Source organism: Cryptomeria japonica, chromosome 5 (genome assembly GCF_030272615.1).
Source record: "Cryptomeria japonica chromosome 5, Sugi_1.0, whole genome shotgun sequence".
Lineage (NCBI taxonomy): Eukaryota > Viridiplantae > Streptophyta > Pinopsida > Cupressales > Cupressaceae > Cryptomeria > Cryptomeria japonica.
In genome coordinates, this window is record NC_081409.1 from 77,661,400 (window position 1) to 77,683,614 (window position 22,215).

Below are 22,215 nucleotides of genomic sequence, written 5' to 3' on the forward strand. Positions count from 1 at the left end.
GTATGTGATACAATGAGGGGCCTGCACATGTAGGAAGGCACACTGCCTAGAGCGTACTGCTCATTACAAAAGAGTCTCACTGACTATAGAGGTTAAAACCACCTCAAGATAAATGGACAACAATCCAATAAAGTGAACTACTAGAAATAACATCTACCATGCTTGATTACAGTCTCGGTTAAGCTCAATATCGGAGGCTTTTGACCTCTTCCTTAATCCCAATTCGATCACCTATGATCAACCTGATCCTTCGCATATGATATTATAATTCATGACCATGATACACTTTATATTTACTCACCACGATCTACAATGAGATCTTACATTCATTTATACCAATCCTAAGACCTAAACCAAATAGGTTGGCCACCTAAAAGATATTACAATAAGATCATTACATAATTCCATATTACAATGATATGCCATGTCGGTTTAAGACCAAAACAACAATAACAAATTCATAAATCCTCCCGAAACATCCCGGTAACGTGTAGAGTACACGTTAGCATGGTACTGGTCCATAACCTAGATAGGCACCAGACCCATTCTGGGTCCACCATGCCAAAGCAATGTCTTCAAGCAGTTGAAGCATGATCAAAGAACATCTTCAGCATCCTGAAATCCATCTAGAAGCCGCACCAACACCACTTATGCATCCTATCACGATTCCTCAATGAAAGCTCTACCGGTAAAGCCTTAAACCAATGTCGATAAGGGTTTACAAGAGTGTATGATAGTATCCAATACCAAGCTAATACCAACTGACCAAAACATGCTCCAGAAGCATGTATCACATATAACCAATCACATTCCATAGATCCAAACATGTCGGAAGTGTCCAATAGATAATCTCTTCTGCCGGTAACCATAACAGCTAGTGTTGACATCAATGACAAAACATCAATGCAACACATAATCAATTCATCCATAATGCTAACAATATCTAGATGCTACATTTTGTATAAAAACGACGAGTTGTAATGTACATATCTAGATGTTAAATTTTGTATAAAAAAACAACAATGGGTTGTAATTTGCATATTTAGATGCAAAATTTTGTTTATATAAACAATAATGAGCTTGATCATTTATATTAGATGCCAAATTTTATATATAAAAGTGCGCATGGGGCTGATTTGCAAATTTTGAGAGCCCAAATTTGTACCATTTGATTATAAATACATTTGCAATAAATTTGTACCATTTGATTATAAATACATTTGAAGGATTTTTTATGTATTGAAGGATATTCAATAAGAAACTTATCATTTCCTGCACTTTTCTTGTGATTCTCACATGTATCAACCTGATCACATGCTTAAATCTTGTTGATTCTTCTTTCATTTGGCTGGAAAACCAATTGGGAATGATTCACTGATGAGTTATATTCCATTTGCAATTTGTTTCACTTCATTTGGTTGTATATTGAGGAAGTTCTAATATTTTTTGTCAAAACTGTTATAACCTTGTCCTAGGGTAAACAGTGAACAAGAAAATGTAATAACTTTTATATTTATGGTCCAATAAGCCCACCAATGGGGACAACACGACCCTGTAGGTTCGAACGGTTCGTCCATAAGTGTCACGGTCTCCGAGTTACGCAATGTCAAAGTTTGACCTTTTTTTTTTTTCACTTTGAGTGCTCAAGGGAAAACGTCGCTATGAGGTGGCTCAGAATGATCAGACGTCTTGAGGAGCAAGACAAGGGCACACCTAGTGTAAACCCAACAACCTAGACGTGCTCGCGCTAACGGTTCATTCCCACGATGAGCAGAACGAAAGATGCACTATTTTGCCACCTTTCACTGACGGTTTTTTACGGTTTTCGATGCGACAGAAAAAATATCTTCACAAGAAAACATAATCGAGTTGTCTGAAACAAAGAGAGGTGTTTTTAGGCAGTGACAACACAATCGTATAAGTTTGAATGGCTCGTCCATAAGTGCCACGGTCTTCGAGTTACGCGACATCAAATTTTGACATTTTTTCCCACTTTGAGCGCTCAAGGGAAAACGTCGCTACGAGGTGGCTTAGAACGATTGGACGCCTTGGGGAGCGAGACAAGGGCACACCTAGCGTAAACCCGACCACCCGGATGTGCTCGTGTTGATGATTCATTCCCACGACGAGCAAAACGAAAGATGCACTATTCTGCCACCTTTCACTGACGGTTTTTTATGCGACAAAAAAAATATCACCACAAGAAAATGGAATCGAGTTGTCCTAAACCGAGAGAGGATTTTTTAGGCAGCGACAACACAACCCCGTAGGTTTGAACGACTTAGATGCCAAATCAATAATAGTTACAAAAATGTGGCATGTGCCATGTCTGTCAAAGTCGATATATACATATAAAAATGCCAAATATATAAAAAATTTGGTCCTTCAATGACCACAACTACAACTATATGTCTCTATCGGTATCTATGACTATGGCAGATCATCAAAATCGAGTCTCTTCGAAGCAGTACGTGGCTCTGCAGGTGGCTGCACAAGGACAATTCAAATGTCAAATCAAATATATTTTCTCAATATAACATCAAAATAACTAAATACTGAACTCTAAATTGTTTGAAGTTGAAATGTTGATTACCTCATCTCTGTCTTCTACAATTGGGTGAGGCTGAGGATCCGTGGGAAGTCCTTAAGGGGGCTATAACTGGTAAAAGAACATTAATACAAGTTAATAACATATATGTCAAATAACACATAATAACTAAAAATGAATAGACTAAAAAACTAAAGCATATCGAAGCCTCAAATGGATGTGCTATGGTCATAGGAGGCAAAGTCACAGATGAATCAGTTACGATAATTTCTTATATCCATGGTAAGTGATCCAAAAGGAGTTAACAAGAGGGTTTCAACTCCATTGTGCACTTAGTGAAAAGAAGTTGATCTAAGACAAACATACATACATTTTCCCTTTGTTGTGTTGGATCCCATATTATACGTGTAGGACTTCTAATGAAATGGAATGGTAGAACATTAGTAGGAAGTTTGGAAGGGGGTTGTAATAGGTTAAAGACAATTATACAAGTTAATAACCCAAAGTTGTTGACAAACTAGATAGAACAAATATTTTTAACATATGCAGAACAAATGCACATCGAAGCCTCGTATAGTTCTCCTGTAACCTTAGAAGGCATAGTCGAATATGATGCAGCTATTACCATTTCTTGTATGGAAAATAATAACATATGATATAGACATAAAAGGATTTAGTTATTTCGAACAAGCAAAAATGCAATCCAAAGTGAATATGAAGAGATCACCTCTTCCCTCTACTGAACCTCATCGACATTAGGTGCATTTATTAATTCCGTAAACCCCATATGTTTATTCATATAGAACAAATAAATCAAGAGCATTTATCAATATCTACATATACATGTTTAATCATAATACATTTCAACAAATGAATTTAAATTGTACTGAATTACCTTCTATCGTTTGGGTGTCTGGGAGGATAATTTTTTCTGCCTCTGAGTGCTAGAGGATGGCTTTCTCACACGAGATGTCCTCAAGGAAGGTGGGGTAAACTAATCGAAAAAAATAACATAAGGGAAAAGAGCATGTATTTAATATATCACCTAAGTCAAAAATATATAAATCTAAATGGTACCGCGTAGCTATCTAGGCCAAAGTCAATGGCCGAAAGCATGATATCATCAAGTTGGGACATCTCAACCCCTGATAAGCCCTGTAAAACACCAAGTAATAATATATATATAAACAAAAGATATTTTGAAACCAATGTATTATTAGATTTTTAACAAATTTACAAATCTTTACCTCCGGTGGCGAAACTACTCGTGACCGTGGAGTCAACTGAAAAGTATGTGGTGTACTCCCACCACCTGCTGCACCCTGCGATGCATTTTATTTATATCACCTTAAATTGTTCTAAAAATAAAATTTTATTTCTTTTTATAAGATTTAGTCACTTAATTGATAACATGTCATAAACAAAATTAAACGCACATGTGTCTGATAGCGAGGGAACAACATACTCATTAGGTCGTTGGTGAGGGCCACATCCTCTGTAGTGGTAGAATGACATCTAATCCCACTACATTTACACAGATGACATGTCAAACCGTCCTCATCTATATCAATGTCTACACCAGAACATACACCTTGGCAGGTGGCGCACATATGTTGAATGGGCTGGCTCGTGTCATATGATGCATGAGGTGCCGCTGATGAAGGAGGTGTCGCAGGTGCTGGTACATCCTCTGCTCCTTCAAGGATATAGGGACAGTGACATGAACCATGGGTTTAGGAGTTGTACACCTCCTGTGATGTGGTTGTACCACCCTATGGGCGCTAGGTCTATCCTGTGCAGAGCCTCTCCCTCTACCCTGAAATTGTCGGATGTCAAAGTAATTTGGCTTCTCGCTGAGGATAAACTCACAATACAACTTTTTCAAAAAATATAGAGGCACCTCCCAATTATTACTAGGTGGTTGGTCAAAGACCATATACCACCTATCCCAAAAAGCTTCTTTCAGCCTAGCATGAACACACCAATGTATAGGAAACCAAGTCGTATTTAGTTCTAGGTTGTTACTGGTAATAGGATCGATGAAAAGAGCACATATGTCAGCTTTAAGTATTGCCTTTTTTTCACTTGATCATATGACAACCCATCCGCATAAAATGTTCGACATCTATCCCTCCATGAACTTGATTTTGTAACCTCCCTAAATACCTCATTTGCACTATTGGCCATTGTTTCTAGCATTGTGGTGAGGGTTGAGTGGTGCTCAAGATTAGAGGACCTCAACCTATTCACCAATATAGAAATTTGGGCACTTTTTTGTGTAAGGCGATTGATAAGATCCTCTTGTGTGGCATCTACACGATCTAATGGAGGACGTGGAGGGTTTCGGGGTGGCGGTGGTTGTTGAGGAGCAACATTTTGAGGATTTTGTGGTTTTGGAGCAACATCTTGTAGGTTTTCTTGTTGCTCATGTGCAATGTTTACAGGGTTTGCTTGTGTTGCTTGTGCAGGATGAGGTCTTTGTTGTCTATTTCGTTTTTGGGGATTGCTTGTAGAATCTAACATCAAATTAATAAAATAAAACTTAAATCAGTTAAAAAACCCTACTTCAATTAAAATACAAACAAAAATAATCAAACCAATCAAATCTTACCTGTTTGACGAGGTGCCATTGTTGAAAATTGCTCTTAATGTTGAAAAAATCCAAAATGATACCAAACCCATGCGGGATCTATGTTTTTTTGGCTTCCTTTTGCTATTGTTCCACGGGTTACAAAAAAAATAAAATGTTCCTCAAATTTTGTACGGGTCTTAAGGAACTTTTGATTTTTTATTATAAAATATAATGTTCCTCAAAACCCATAACTTTTTTTTTTTAAAATTGTTTTTGGCTAGGCTTGGTGTTACCAAGCCTATTACATTTTTGAATTTTCAGGAACACGCACGAGTTATGACAAATTTCATTTTTTTTTGCATGTGGCCACTTTTTTGTTCACCATCTTGGTGCACTTACCCATGAAATACTGCTAAAAAAAACATGATCTTTGCACCCAGAGAAAAAGCTTGAAAAGATCAGTAAAACTGTACCATCTAGTCAGCCAAACCCTAACTTACTAAAAATAGTAAGTTCACACTTCATCGTAGAATCAAATGCATGTTATGCCACCCTGAAGTTCATGTAAAACCCAGAAGGAAACCATAAACAGAACTGAAGAATTCCCTCCTGACAAACCCTAAAAAGCTCGTGCAAAACTCCACAAAAGTAAGAAACCCTAATTCTCCTTTCCAAATACCCTATGAGTCTCCGGAATAGGCCACTGTATCACTAAATGAACCTCATTGAGAAGGGGACATTACAAAGTTGACATGAATTTATTTTGCTATGTATGTTTACAAAGTTCTTTGCCCAACCTAAATTTGGAAAGATTAATGAAAGGCTAAATCGAAGATATATTTTCTTATATCTTCAATTATCTAGTGATATAAGTTTAAAGGTATACGTGGGGGAATGCATTATAACAATAAAAAACTTTGACAAAGAAAATTGCCTTTGTTGTACTCTAAGGTGTTTTTATGGCTCTTCTCAAGTGGGATATTGAATCATTTTCTAGATTAGTGTGCACCTAACCAAATTAGCAAAAAAATCTAAATTTGATTGTCTATTGCAATTAGATGACTCTTTTGATTGGTCAAGTGTATTAGAATTCATCTATTGTGTGATATCACTAACCTTTTAACAATCTTTTCATATGAGAATCCTTGCCTAATTGTTTGTTCTTTTCTATATGCTATTTTCTTAGGAGTTGATTATAATCTTAACTTCTTCTCTGTATAATCTCTATCTAGCTTTCTTTGGCCTCCTATGTCTTGGCATTCTTGTGAGACTATTTTGGTACTTTCAAGCTTACAAAGTCTTATATACCCCCTTCATGGAAGCATGATTTTCTTGGGAGAAATCCTAGGTTTATTAAAATTTAATATCATTATTATTAAATTTTCAAATGGCCTCATTGGATTTTTTTGCTTCTTCTAGTCCATTTAATGACTAGCTATCACCATCTAGCTATAGTTGATGCCCAATTCCTTTTACACAAGATGTTATAGGAGGCACCCTTGATACTTCACTTTTTCATTTTTCAATATGGTTGTGGGTCATGGACACTCATCTCTTAACAATTATTATGTTTGCTCTTCCATTGTAACCCAGTGAAGCATGGTGTACAATTGTTGATCAAAGGGGATTGACCATACTCACTTTAGTATTAATTGCCTTGTTATTATGATTTGGTGTAGTTTGTTTTGATGTTGAACATCAAAGTTTAATATTTTTGAATAGTTGTTTTTGCATCGATACTTACGTTCCTTCTCCTTAAACAATTATTGTGTTTTCTCTTCCATTTTAGCACTCAATAGAGAAGCATGTTGTACAATTGTTGATCAAAGGGGATTGAACATTTTTCAATTTTTACATAAGTACTACAACATTGTTCATTCTCACTTTAGTATTAATTACCTCGTTATTATGATTTGGCGCAATTTGTTTTGATGCTCAACATTAAAGTTTAATGTTTTTGAATTGTTGTTTTTGCCTCAATACTTATCTTCCTTCTCCTTAAACCTCTTGATAAGATAAGTTCTCCATAAAAAAAATTGATTCGTTGTTGAAGAAACCTTATGTCCCTAGTCTCATTCTATATGTACTCCAAGTAGATTGAAGTATTATATTTGACTTTTGTCTCAACGTTCTTTCTCTTCATACATATCAAGTTTACAAAGAAATTATGGATATATTGCCAAATGGTGATGCTCCCATGATTTTTCAAGATTTACATGTATCTTTAACTCTCAGAGTTAGTGTGGTTTCTTTCTATGTTATCCTTTTTAATTATGACGAAAATGTAATTTAGATATTTTTGTTTCTCCTTGTGTTATGGTGTGCTTTTCATGTGGATGTTCTTAATTCTGTTTATTACATTATTTCTTGCATACTGGTACACTGTTATAATATGTAAAGTTGAATTTGCCATCAATGGTTGATAACTATTTGGTATGTGGTGTTGTAGTGTCATAAATTGTACACATCTAATTAGGGTGCCCAATTTTACGCTCTTCTAGCACTCATTTTAGTATTTCCCATTCTTCTATACATAATAGGACCTTTATTGATTTAAATTAATAATTAATTCAATATTATGAGTCCTATTTCATTTTAATATATCAACACTTTATCAATTGGGCCCTTATTTTAAGTGTTCTCTTTATCTTATTTCCTTTCATGCTTATATGGGTCCTATGCCATTTCAAAGTTCAATGCGCCCTTTCCCACATCTAAACGTTATAATTTCATATAACTCTTTATGATATTAGGATCTTATTATCTCGCATCCCTAAAAACTCGAGCCTAAAGTGTCAAGACAATTTTGGTCACGGCGACTCTTTGATGCTTTTTGGCTAAAATTTTGAGAGGATAATATGTCGGTCTTACCTTTTTCAAAACTATCCTTAATGCAAAAATATGATAATTCTAAGTCACCCAAAAGGTGATTTTATTTTGAGATCCCTATATAAGGCATCATTCCTAATTCATTTATCATCTATCATTATCATCTTCTATTATCACATTCTTACATCATCATTTCTCTTAAAGAGCAAATTTATGTCTAAGGAACAATAAGTTACATCGAGACATCTTCAATTATGTTTTCAATTATGATTTCATGATGGATTTAATGTGATTTATCATGTTATTGCATCAACACACGGAGGATTTATCCTAAGCACATTGCATCACTAATTGAAGGTATAATCAATTTAGTTAATAATTTCAATTAAGTATTTATATTCAAGCATTTTCATTTTGGTATCAATTCAATTATAGGGCTAATTCCCAAGTCGGGGTTTGACCTAGGAAAACCCCTATCAACCCAACAACTCCTCTTGTGTGTAGATTCAGGTTCAATTATAGGTGTTTGAGAGAGATAAAGGACAAAAATGTAATCATAACCTAGAGATATAAGACCCTTTGAAAACTCACCAGAAAACAATTAGAAAAGGGCATTTGGGGTGCCATTATCTTGGAAAAAGGGCATTCTAAGTGTCATTGTCCTCCCAGGTTTCAAATTTGATTGGGGACATAAATAGTGTTTCAGAGACCTAATTTTAGACATGTGCTTAGAAATTCATCTATTTGGACAAGGTTGCTTGGAGCACCATTGTCCCCATTAGTTTCAGCTTAGTTTTTAGGCACAAGTGCACTTTTGAATTCCCTTTCCATTCCTATACATATTTAAAAGTTTTTGTTTCATATATGTTATGAATGCATACATGTACCTTCTTACCCCAGATCATGCATTCAATTTATACATTTCCATAGCTCATTTTAAACTCCATCAAAATGGAGTGTAACTCAAGCTGCATTCAACCCTTTTCATATAATTGAGGTTGGATCTATTGAGTTCATTCTTCTTTTAATGTAATCATTGTGAAATAGGTTTTTTCCCTAGTTTGCAAGCATAAAGTAGTGAACCCTATTTCCATACATTACAAGTGTTTTTCAAGATATCTAATATTTCAACAATTGTTCAAGCTGGATAAGCTAGATAAAATTGTTGATCTTAATGATCAATTGGTTCACCTTATTGATCCTATTTACACTCCATTGTGTAGTTAAACCGCGACGTTCAAAAAGTAAATTTGTATGTCACTTTGCCAATTCAAGAAGGGTCAAAACAACTTTGAAGGGTTTCACCCAAGGTGCATGTGGATTGGAAAGACCTAATGATGATTCCTACTATGGAGATACAATCTAAAAATTGTAAATAACATCTTATGTAAAAATACAAGACTTGAACATAAAAACACATGAATATGCATAATACTAAAGGTGTTTATTAACTTCACAATAATGTGAATTGCATACATATTGAAAGGGCAAGAGAATAGTTGGAATCACTCCTTGCCTTCTTTGTTCTCCTAAACCTACATACAAAATATGAGATGCTTCCTCAACTCCATATCTATATCCTTATATTCTCATTAGATGTATGATTATGGAGATCTAAAATCCTCCTATTTTTTCAACAATTACTATTCTATAATTATCCACATGCACATTACTTCATGTGCAAGCAAGTCCACTCATATGCTTTCACTACACATGGAAATTTACAATGCTTTTGCATGCAAGCTCTTGCAAATCATCTCATAAATGTCAGATAATATTAAATACTTGTTATATATAATTTACAATTATTATTGTAAAGTCTTAGTGATAGTTTTTTTCCTTTCAAATGGGATATTTTTTGATGGTGCATTATTGTATATTTTCATTTTGTTAATAACTTTATTGTATATTTGTATTTAGGATGAGATAAGGTTGCTTACTTAGATTGTATTTGTATCATGTGACTTGTACTTTCTTAGTTTGATGGACATGTTGTGCACACATGTGATTTCATCTTCTGTTATCCCAAATTGGTTTTATATTCACATATCTTGATGGTATATCATATATACCTATGTGTAGCTCTCATTTAAGTAATCCAATCTAATCTAAATCTTTGTACATTTGCATATTTTGATAAAAAAATTATTCCCTCATTTTAAATCTCTTTACATTTTCACTAAAACTAAAAATTTAAATATGTGTTTAAAAACAAATTCATATTTACTTTGTATTATAAAAAATAGTCATGATTGCGTGTTGCAATAGTTGAGGGTGGAGAGGAAATTCCTTATAAATCTGCAATTTATATGCTTCTAGAAAGTGGAGGGGTAAATTTCAAAGATTTATAGTTGCAAAAACTATGTCGAGGACAAAACTAGACCAAAACTTCTTTATGAAACTCTTTTATGGTGATTTATTCCTTAGAGCAACTATTTAAGTGATGCTTTCCAACTACCTATATTTACCAAGGATGAGTTTTTTTGTGGTTTGTTAATTTGGAAGCTGATGATATCGTCACACAATATTGTAACTAGTAGGCTATCTCAGAATCTAGGTGGCAAAATATCAATTAACTTTTGGACTCTTATGCAAGGAATCCTCCTTTGGCTAATTGCTTTAATTTATGAAATTTGTGCCTTGTTACAACATTAGTGGGGTTTCAAAGTTAAGGATTTTTATGATGAGAAAGAAGTTATGAGACAAAGTAGAAACCTTGGAAGAAAGTATTGAGTTTTATGATCCCAATGATTATTGTGTAGCTTTGTTTGAATACTCAAAGTAGTTTGTTTGAATACTCTAATTAGATTTGTATTTCAACATTGGATTGGGAAAATTCTTTGTTGGATAGGTAATTCTAAAGGCGCTTATAATTAATGCTATCAAATTTTTACGATCTGTGTTATAATTGTGTTTGATACTTCTAGATTAGATCATGTATACTTTTTTTTACCATAAATATTTCGAGCCACTCTTCATGATTCATCATTAGGATGAAACGAGTATTAAGGAAATGAAAGAGTATTCATCATCAAGCTCTTATAATGTTAAATCTAGTTTTATGATCTTAAAATTGATTGAATAGAAGTAGATTGACTAGCCTTTTGTAATAATTTGGAGTAAATCGACACATCCTAAATGCAATACTTTTTCTTGGTTGACAATAGGAAATTATATTTTAACATATGATAATCTCATGAGGTGACTTTTGTATGACCCCTCTAGGTGTCCCTTGTGTGACAAAGATTTGAAATGTGTACCATTTTCTTTTGAAACTATGGAGAATAAAAATGGTGAAGACAATGCATCTTGGAGTCACTCAAACAATGAGATAGAATAGGAGAAACATTTGTTTGGGCTAAAGGTGGGATTAGTAGCTGAATATAGGCAAATTGAAGTGGAAGACAACTCTAAAATTATGATAACAATCAATAAAAGATATTGTCTAAGCTAAAAGATGAGAGTATATTTTTTATAAAGTTTTCTTCATCCTTTCTAAATTTACCCATATTTCCTCTTATATAAAAAAAGAACAAAACATGGCAAACAATTTTCTAGCAGATTATGCGGTCTCTCCCTAGCTTTATGCCTCTACGAAAGTAATGATATTCATGATTAGAGGAAGTTGTATGATCTCTTTATATTGGATCACCCTATTTATCATTCTCATTAAATGATGATATAAGGGGTATTGATTTTCCATTAAGCTTTGGAGCATCTAAGTGTTAATGATGCCTTTTATATGTGATATAGTAACCAACATCCTTTTTCTCATTGATGGAGTTAGTAAATGGCTTTTATGATGGTTGTGTAATTTTCTTGAATTTGTGACACAATTGTATGGTACTTTCTTATCGCGACAAGGACCAAAAGTGTCAAGGGAGTGTCTCAGATTATAGCCTAAATAAAACATCCAACTAGAGCTTAAAGAGGATGATAAAGGTGGTTAAAGAAATTATTGGGGTAAATGACTCATACAACACATGTTTAACATCACTCATTTTCAATACATTTATGAGTATATGGTGTTTCAATTTTATGATAAAATTGAGAGTTTTTTATTGACTTACGTTAGATGCAAAGTGTCATTTTAGCATATTTATCTATAATGTGAAATTATATTATCATGGTTAATTGATTAAGGTGAATATATGATCATATTTTTCTATCAATGCTTTTAAGGTATGAGTTGGAAGGTTCTGATGCATTGATGTGCAATAGGAACAAATATCAAGGAGAAAGAACAAGGTATTGGTGGTGAAGTATCTTGAAATAATTTAAGTGTATGGGAAAAGATTGTAGGAGTTGGTAGACACTCCGGGATCATTTGTAAAACAAAAATAACCTTCCACGAGAGAGAATGGAAAGAATAACTTGATTGATCATGGATACAAACTTGAATATGAAATGTACATGTGATGCCTTGCTTCCAAAGACAAGGTCGATCGATAGGATTAGACAAGATTGTGACATGTGCTTTAATCCTATGCAATGAGACAACTAACTCGACAATTATTAAATGACCTACGAACCAAAAATTAAATGCCAAGATAAGATAAGATATGATCACATGACACCTAATGAATCTAAAAATATTCCTAGGACCTAAGTAAACTTAATATGTGAATAAGATCCACTAGTAAATTAGTTAGGTAAAATACATTATTCCCACCAACACCCCCCTTAAGTGAAACTTAGTTAGTAGTTGATTATTATGCAAATGATGGGTGATCCCACAATACTGGGTTACACTTTTTGGTGCATTCTGATTTTTGCTGAAATCATACATTTTTAGAAAATATAATTATTTAAGTCTTGAGAGATCCCATTTGAAGTAATTAATTGATGAGAGTTAGATCAAAGCCTCATGGATCAAAATCCCTTGGATATAACCTTTCTACTCTTAAATCACACTTGCAATGGAGTCTCCTTCACACCTATCGAAATGCTAATAAAAAACCACTTTTACATTAGCTTTTGGGGGATAAAAAAATTCATTTAAAAGTTTTATTTTTTAAGTAGTTACTCCTTATTATAACCTTTCCAAATAGTATAATTTTTAATATATTCAATTTCAAAAAATATGTTTATGTTTTATTTCTTATGCATGTAGGTTTTTCATCGAATATTATGGATTATGTTCACACGTGGAAAAAAAAAAAAATAGAGAAAAAAAATTGTAAAAAAAATATTTTCCCTAGGTATTGATATTCTCATTTCAACACAAAAAGAAGAAATTAGTTCAAATGCTTACAAATTTTTTATGCATTACAGAATATACCTCTGTCCAAATTACAATTACTATGACTTCAAAAAACAACTAAAAAAAATGTAACAATTATGTATAAATATCCATCCACTAGATATTGGTGTGAGAAATCTGTATTTTAAAAATTAGAATTTCCTTCTTGCTATAAAAGTTATGCACTACAGAATAATGTCACTTTTGAAAAAACGTTGACTACTGTAAATATTAAGTTATTAAAAGTTACATAACAATATGGACAAATCATTTATAATTATTTTTAAAAAAAAATTAGAAAAAAATCTCATAAATCAGTAGTTTACTTTATCTTTAAATTCTTAATTTTAATGGTTTAGCTGCTATAATTTAGAAAGTAAAAATCTGGTGCAAAATACTGATTTCAGTGTCAAGTTTGGCCAAAAAGTGTAACTTGGAGTATTATGGGATCACTTTGATATAAAGATGATTATAATAATTATGGGTGCCAACTACAAGGCCATGTGAGGGACCCATTTACAATGCAATCTCTCACAAATGAAGAAAAGGGAAAAACCTAGTGGAACAAAAATCTTCTCCAAAAGAGAGAAATAATGCAAATAAACAAGTGATGAAATATGAGGGACTTAGTGATACCCCCGAAGGATTAAATGCATCATGAATATGTTAATGAATTATCCCTCCACAGGAAAGAAAAAGATAGGATATATAGTCTAGCACAATGATAATAATCCACTACAAACAAATATTGGAAGCTTTAATACCATTTAGGAGTTGATTGTGAACTCCCCACACCTTAGGATTACTTGTATAAGTAAAATAATCATCCACAAGAATGAATGGAATGAATAAATTTCTTGATTATGGATACAAAATTACATTGATTGCATATGAAATATTCATAAGATGCCTTGCTTATAACTTGACATGGTTGATAGGCAAGATTATGACACGTGTCTTAATCTTATGCAATTAGACAACTTTAACTTGACAATTATTAAATGACCTAGGAACCAAGAATTAAATTCCAAGATAAGAAAATATAAGTTCACATGAAACCTAAGACTTCTAGAAAGATTTCGAAGGCCTGAGTAGATTTAATATGTGAATAGGACCTACTAGTGAGCTAGTTAGGTAAAATACCTTATTCATACCAACAAAAAATAATTAGTTAATATAAGAATAATTAAAGTAATTTATAAATAAATAGACAATCAATGTAGATATTATATTAAATTACATATTTATTGAGGTAATTAATTTCTTTTGAGAAATAAATAAATAATTATTTTTTAAAAGTGTGGTAAACATTTTATCGCGATCGATGACATTGGCACAACATGCCCTCTAGCCCCACATGAAACACATTTGAGTTAGAGCTATGAACCAATGAGGTCACAAACAAGGGATCTCATCCTCAGTTATTAAAGTTTGGGCTCAAACCCATGAGCACCATGGATCAACGAAGGCACAAGCCTACGATCAGAATGGCCTAGCCGAGGTTTGAACCTTGTTGGCCACAACACAACCACCAATCAACCAACACGTTATGGGAAGAACCCCAAGAAAATAAATAATTTTAATTATTTAAGTTACATTACCTTTTACTTTACTGGTGAATAAGGAAAAAGGTAATTTTATGATAAAGACTTTTAAAAAAAGGAAGATAGTGTTTTAATATTATCAATTAAATATATATATATATATCATTAATCTTATCTACTTTGATAAGAATACATTTTAATCTTATCTTATTTTAATAAGATTTTCTATCTTTCTTTTCAAGTTTGGAAAAGGGAAAAAAGGATTTGTTAAAAGAAATTAAAAACAAATAGTTTTATTCTTCTTCTTCTTCTTCTTTTTGGGAATGATCAATTTTTCAATGCAATGGGGAGAATGAAATGACATAGGTTAAATATCGAAGAATTCATAATTGCTTTTTGTGGACGAAGTGGAAGTTTGTCTTTTCAATGGATTACTTGATTCTTCATTTTTCAAAAGTTTCTACAAGGTTGAGGTAGGATTATTTCTATTAAATGATGCAGGGGCATCGATTCCTTCGTTGTTTTTTGCCTTTGTGTTCTTTTGTTTGGTTTGAGTTTGTTATTAAGTTTTGGTTTGTAGATGTATTTTGGGTCAACTCATTTCCTTCAAAACGGTTTCTTCTTGCAACGTTCGAATACTGACAGTTATGAGGAAAACTAGTGGTGAACAAAGGGGATAAAGAAGGATAGAAGGCATCTAGAATGGAGGATGAGGAGGGCCTATTGACGATTTTTCTTGCAACCCTCAACCCTAAGAGAAATGATAGTACCTAAACCATGGGATCAATGATTTAGATCAATTATTTAAACCTATCCACAAGCCAAGGACAAGAAAACACATCAAGGCTTAGACAAGCCCTCTTCACTTTGAGCTCCACCAAATTCAAGAGGGTGTTCCCAAATTGCAAGGTTATGAAACGTTACTAATTCATCCATAAACAATAATTGTAGGCAGATAACAGTGGATAATTCTCAGACTTACAAACAATGGGTGTCCAAAATTTATCATTACCCAACTTTAATCCCATTTCTTCCATCAAATCACTGAGAACAAAATAGATATCTCCACTTTTATCGGAAGAAAAGATAAAACAACAATACTCTCATGACATGTTTCTTCATCCTTTAATTACCATGGGGATATCAGACTTGAAGTAACTTAAACAAGAAATAAAAAAAGACAGAGAGAAAGCGATTTTGAGTATTTTGAATTTTCTTAAGTCTGGTTGTGAGAAATCCATGGGCCAGTGTCTAATCCAGGACACAAAGTCAAAACCCTACCTGAATTTGAATATAAAACGATAATTCATCCTAGTTAGTGAGCTCTTGTAGCACTAATGCCTAACATCAATGCAACCCCTATTGTTACTACATAGATTATTCTTAGGAAATCCATACTATATTCCTAAAATTACTGCAACACGAATGAAAGAAATTAATCTCTTCCTTAAAGAAAACCCACAAGTAGTGCTACACATTCACAAGATTTTGTGAAGACAAATAAAAAAACCTTTAATATTATTATTCATGTAAGATAAGAAATACATTGTGGAGACAATTTTGCAAAATATCCATGATGGATCATAAACTAATTGACATTGCCCGTTAGAATATTTACATCCTTCCTTGTTTTAGACTTACTCGATGACTCAGACACTGCTACTACCATTTCCAGTTTTATTCCCTTCCCAAACTATACACTGACTAGAATCCCTAAACAACCATATTGGAATTCCTTTTATAGTAACAAGGAATGCAAAAAGCTTCAGACTGTGTACAACTGACATCCTTTCATTTGACAATATTTTTGTTTTATATGCGTGGAAAAGAAATGTCCCTAGAAGAAAATTTGAAACAGAAAATACAAAAGAAATAGACCGTGCATCAAAACCCTTGATGAATCACCGAAATGAAGTATAAAATACTATTGAAATCCAACTACTTGAGTCGTGCCACCATCGCATTAGTAATGATACAAAACTCACTAGACAAGCTAGTAGAGGAGCTTACCAAACTAGAAGAGGATCTCCACAAAACTAGAAGGGAAACATCCTAAAAACTAGAGGAGAAGATCATGGAACTGGAAGAGAATTTGGAGGAGCAATAGAACAAGCACAATGAGAGATCCATAGGCTTTCCCCCTTCCTCCATGTTCTCTTCCCCATTTCCTTTTCCTCCTGGTCATTCGATGATGAATGGATGAAGAAAGGTAGCCCTTGAAAGGCCTTTTGCAACCGAGACTGCCTTTCAATATCCCTTTAGCTACAAGGTAGTCTAGTAAAGGATTCTCCACCTAGTGTCATGGATCTTACATCTTGTGCATACACAGTCCATATCTGCATATGAGCACTCCATTTATGAAATTATTTTTTAACAAGCACAAATAGGGATATTTGAAATACCGCTTGACCAATCTATTTATCATCAACTTCAGAAAAAGGACAAAGTTCAAAATGTCTAAACATAGCCAAGCCAATTGTACCATGCATGTAAAAGATTTTTTTTGCCTTTTGTCTTTTTAGAGGATTAAAAATTATCCTCTATAATCACCTAACCGCCAGTTCAATTTTCTTCAATGACATCCATTATCTATACCTATGCATCTTTTCATGTCATCATTTTGAATTCCTTGGGTTTTCCACACATAAAGTCTTTTGATTATCCTATCAAGAGTTGATCTCATGCATGTGATTTGCCGTGATATTCTTGTTTTCCAATCATAAAACTCACATTCCCAGTTTCTTTTCTTTTTCAACTCTCCTATGTATTAATCTTCTCAATTCTTATCCATCGATCTCAATGGCACTAATGACCATCAACAAAATTCCCGAGTCTCCTTAATTTACCATTTGAACTTGACACGAGTTGTTTTGAGCTTTACCGAGTGTACATCTGTCTTCATCTTCATCATCACTAGTCTCTCTTTTCTTCACTCAGGGACTTGCTGAAATCTCCTAAGCCATCTTGTCGTGTCTTGAATTGACACACTAGATCCGTTTCATTTGTTGACAAAGCATTTTGTCTCCATTTTCTCATAAACTCACCCAAGAAAGGGAAAGCCTCTAAACTAATGTCGAGTCAATCTTTGCATCACCACACAACCACCTTCCTCAGACAATCACCAAGGCACCGATAAAGAATCCACTGAGCTTCGAGTACACAATCGCTTGCACCCCGTGGCACAAACTTGACACTTGACAAAAGCTTTGGAATAATTCGTCGAGCACCTGAGCTGCATAGTTGGAAACCTCATGGTCAATAATCATTACTTGGAACTCGGTGACAAGTCTTTTCTCCTCCCACCAAGTCTCAAGCTACCTTGCAGAACATGACCAAACTGCCACATCATATAAGAATCAAATCCTCGAAAAGGAGCACAAACCACTTCAACGCTTACTAAGAACTTTGAAGCACGTGCATATAATTCATGCTTCAAAGTCATCAAATGAATGGATCTATATACTTAGGGTAAATTAAATGTCAAAACTATCAGCTGGAAAGAAACACTAGGACATGGGGCCAGTGGTGAATAGTATAAAAACCCTCGAGGCAAGAATCTTAAACCATAAATGACCAGAAAATGAAGTCACTATTCAAACATAACATGCCTACCAAAAGGATATTTGAATGCACTTTATAACTATGGAAATATTCAAAACCAATCCCTAGGGCATCTTGCAAAGCTTCTAAAGGAACATATCGATGTGCACATGATTCTGGTTTTCATCTTGAGCACCAAATTTTTCCTAATAATTTTAAGGGTGCTAACAGTGCCAATAGAGGATAAAATGAATTGAGATAAAGAGCAAGACAATAAGGAGGGGCCGATTAGGGAAGAAAAATCACGAAGAAATTAGAGAGTAGAAAGAATTGAACTCTGAGAAAACAAAGAAGGCGAAACACTTGCAAAGTAAGGAAGATATAACAAGATGAACTATTGATGAGCAGGTGTGCAACATGTAGAGATCAAGGACATAAGGAGAGATACATTTTTGCCTTGACCGACAATGCTGGATAAATTTGATGTGTTGTAATCGATTTGACTTTCATTGTAGATTTTGGTATAAGCATTTGATGTGTTTGTTAAAATACTTTTGCCTCTAATTTGGGAATTTCATTATGTTTAACTAATCAGTCATGATGGTGTTTATCTTTGTTTTAAGTTACTATAACTTCATGTCAAATAAAGTTGTTATGTGTCAATTATAATCGATGTGATACAAGTAGCCTAATATTGTTTTTAGAACTTTGGGGTTTTGAAATCAACTTTCATCAAATTGGTATCAGAGCTAAAGACCTTGAGTGTGTAGGTAGAGTGCTAGATAACAGGCAACCTATGCCAAGACCTGCAGGTAGCAGAAAGAAGAAGTGTGAGTGAAGATTGTTGAGTAAGTGCAACAGATTGCAATAGTAAGAAGGGCGAGGATTAATGTAAGAAAAACTGTAATAATCCCATCTTGGGAAAAGTATTGGTACAAAGTGGATAAAATAACGCTCCATGAGAAATTGGAGATGATTGCAAGAAGAATGGATGCATTGAAAAATAATTATTTTCCTAATCAAGTTGTGATTACAAGAAATATAAAAGAGGAAGAAGATAGCGCGTATGTAGTAGGGACATGTCTCTTGGAAGCATGGAAGAAAAAAATGCAGATAAGGATATAAGTGCAACAGGGGAAAAAAGTGAAGGAGAAAAGAATGAGATTGCAGTAATTCAACGAGAATCAAATGTGGGTGCCATAGTAAAGAATGAGGAGATGATGAAGGCTATAAATTTTTTGTAGATGTTTAATAAGAAGATTACCAAGTGACAGAAAATGACAAAAATAATTTTTAAAATTTTGAAAGCTCAAATTTTGATTGCCTTGAGGATTTGATGAAAGATGATGTTGAAAGTGATTAGTCGTTTGATGATGGAGAAAATTGTGTTCATGTTTTCATTGTAAATGAGATTGCAACAGAGAAAGAAAGTGTAGAAGATTCACTTGACTTTGTAGTGGTAGAACATAAGGATGTTACCATGAATGATAAAGATGTAGATTTCAATGAGGATTTTACCATAGACGAATGGGTCAAGAGAACAATGAACAATGAAGAGATAAAACTGTGGAGATTTGTAGTTAATAAGGAACTCAAAATTGAAAAATATAAAAAGAAAGAGGAAATCAAACAAGTGCAAATGGAGAAATTTAGAAAGAGAAAATACAAGAATACAATGAATTTGGAAGAGGCGTGTCCAAGGATGCGAAAGCAGAGCAATTGGAAGATGAGGAAAAAACAAATGGCGTTGAAAGATATTGTGTCAATTCATAGTTGACTTCATGTGTAGGGGCCCATGATTTTTTTTAGTCACTCCGGGGTCTAATGCAAGGGCATCGATTCCTCTATTGTTTTTTGCCTATGTTCTATTTTTTGGTTTGAGTTCGTTGTTAAGTTTTGGTTTGTAGATGTATTTTGGGTCGAATCATTTCCTTCAAAATGATTCTTCTTGCAATGTTTGAATACTAATAGTTATGGGGAAAACCGATGGTGAACGAAGGGGATAAAGAATAGTAGAAGGCGACTAGAATGGATGGCGAGGGGGGCCAATAGAGGACAAAACGAACTGAGATAAAGAGAAAGACGATAAGGGAAGAAAAATCATAAAGAAATTAGAGAGTAGAAATAATTGAAAGCTGACAAAAAGCAAGAAGATGAAACGCTGGCAAAGCAAGGAAGATATAAAAAGAACTATTGATGAGTGGGTGTGCAACATGTAGAGATCGAGGACATACGTAGAGATACATCTTTACCTTGGCCAAAGATGTTGGATAAATTTGATGTTTTCTAATTGATTTGACTTTCATTGTAAACTTTAGTATAAGCATTTGATGTCGTTGTTAAAATACTTTCACCTCTAATTTGGGAATCTTGTTATATTAAACTAATCGGTTGTGATGGTATTTATTTTTGTTCTAAGTTACTATAACTTCCTATCAAATAAAGTTGCTTTGTGTCAATTCTTGTCGTTGTCGATATAGGAAGCTTGATATTGTTTGTAGAAATTTGGGGTTTTGAAATAAAATTTCATCATTAAATCATTTGAAAATATATTTATTTATTTTTTGGATTAATAATGAATATAACTTTTGTGGTGACGGTAAAAGCGAGACCGAGTGACTAGGACCTTATCCCACTTTTGCCAACACATCGGGAATATGAAAGAGCCTAGGGAGATTGATCACTTTGGCTACTTCTTGTGAGAAAGAGAGAGCCAAGGATTACCTCTTAGGGTTTCTATTCCTCTTGTTGCAAATGTTGAGAAAAACTAGGGTTTGAATGATCAACTAGACTAGGAGATAAAGAATGAAGCACACATGAACTTGAAATTGAACAAACTTGCAGATCTGAAACTAAGATACTGAAAGCATGAAAGGAGGAGGATTCTGGATGTGTACCTGATGCTACAAATTGAACAAAATTGACCTGGACCAGGGTGCCAGACCACTGTCTTGTTTCTGTAGACAGGAGGTTGCAACTGAAACACTGCAAACTGGAGGTCTTGAGTCTGTAACTTGTTAAACTTGATTGGAAAATGGAGGGACCAGGGTGCCACGCCCCCGTACTGGGAAGGACTAGGGTTCCACACCCCTGTCCTTGACATATTTATGCACTTTTTAGACTTATGAGTGGTGTTGATGCCTTTTCCAGATCTGAAACTGCCTTTGGATACTTGTTTTTGCACCTGCAACTGAAAAGGGAAGGTTTGGGTGGCTATATAGGGTTTTGCCTTATTCAAACCCCTGTGTTGGTTATTTCTACCTCCACAAATAGCCGATAATGTACTGAAAATGTGTGTGCTAGAACCTTGTGTGTATGCAAGATCCTAAAATGAAAGAAACTAGAGCTACCCTATGCATGAGAGTAAACCCTAAATGTAAATGTGAATGTAAATAAAAATGCTTCAAACCAAATATGCTAAATGATCTAAATCATGAATGTAAATATGAAAATTGATGTAAAGAAGCTCACACAAAGACATGAAAATAACATGAAATCATACAATCCCCAAGGGAGAGATATTGCCACTAGATCTCCTATTATTTTTCAATGTCTTCAAGGCTCCTAATTGATGATGAATTATTGACAAATACTTGATGAAAGTTGGTGAATGTTATTGAAGACTCCACATAGGCTTCTCTTTCACTACATAAGGCTCCTTATGCTTGCTTTGCTGAAAACTCCCTTAGATTAGATAGATCTTAGTTGCCTTCAAATGAAGAAAGATAGCTCTTATGTATGAAACCCTAGATCTTAATTTCGACTTGATTCCACCTTTAGGCCGACCTAGGAACTGAATTTCCCGCCAATCTTTTGGGGTTAAGCATTATAATATCATAAAATTGTGCTCTCGAAATTTCGGGAAAAAACAGAGGACCATGTGCACTCCTGCCATGGTCCGACCAAATTTTCACCAAATTTTTAGGGTCGTTAGATATGA

At 34.0% G+C, this 22,215-nt stretch overlaps 1 long non-coding RNA gene across 2 annotated transcripts in view; it reads left to right on the plus strand.

Moving 5' to 3' along the window:
- Nucleotides 1-12,309, plus strand: part of LOC131032752 (uncharacterized) — a 46,597-nt gene extending 34,288 nt beyond the window's left edge. Inside the window, exon 3 of one of the 2 annotated variants that reach the window (XR_009372529.1) lies at nt 12,171-12,309. This is a non-coding gene — a long non-coding RNA (uncharacterized LOC131032752). Of the gene's footprint in view, nt 1-11,174; nt 11,724-12,170 lie in introns of those variants that run through there. The other variant, XR_009372527.1, reaches the window with a different exon arrangement.
- Nucleotides 12,310-22,215: the final 9,906 nt, after the last annotated feature.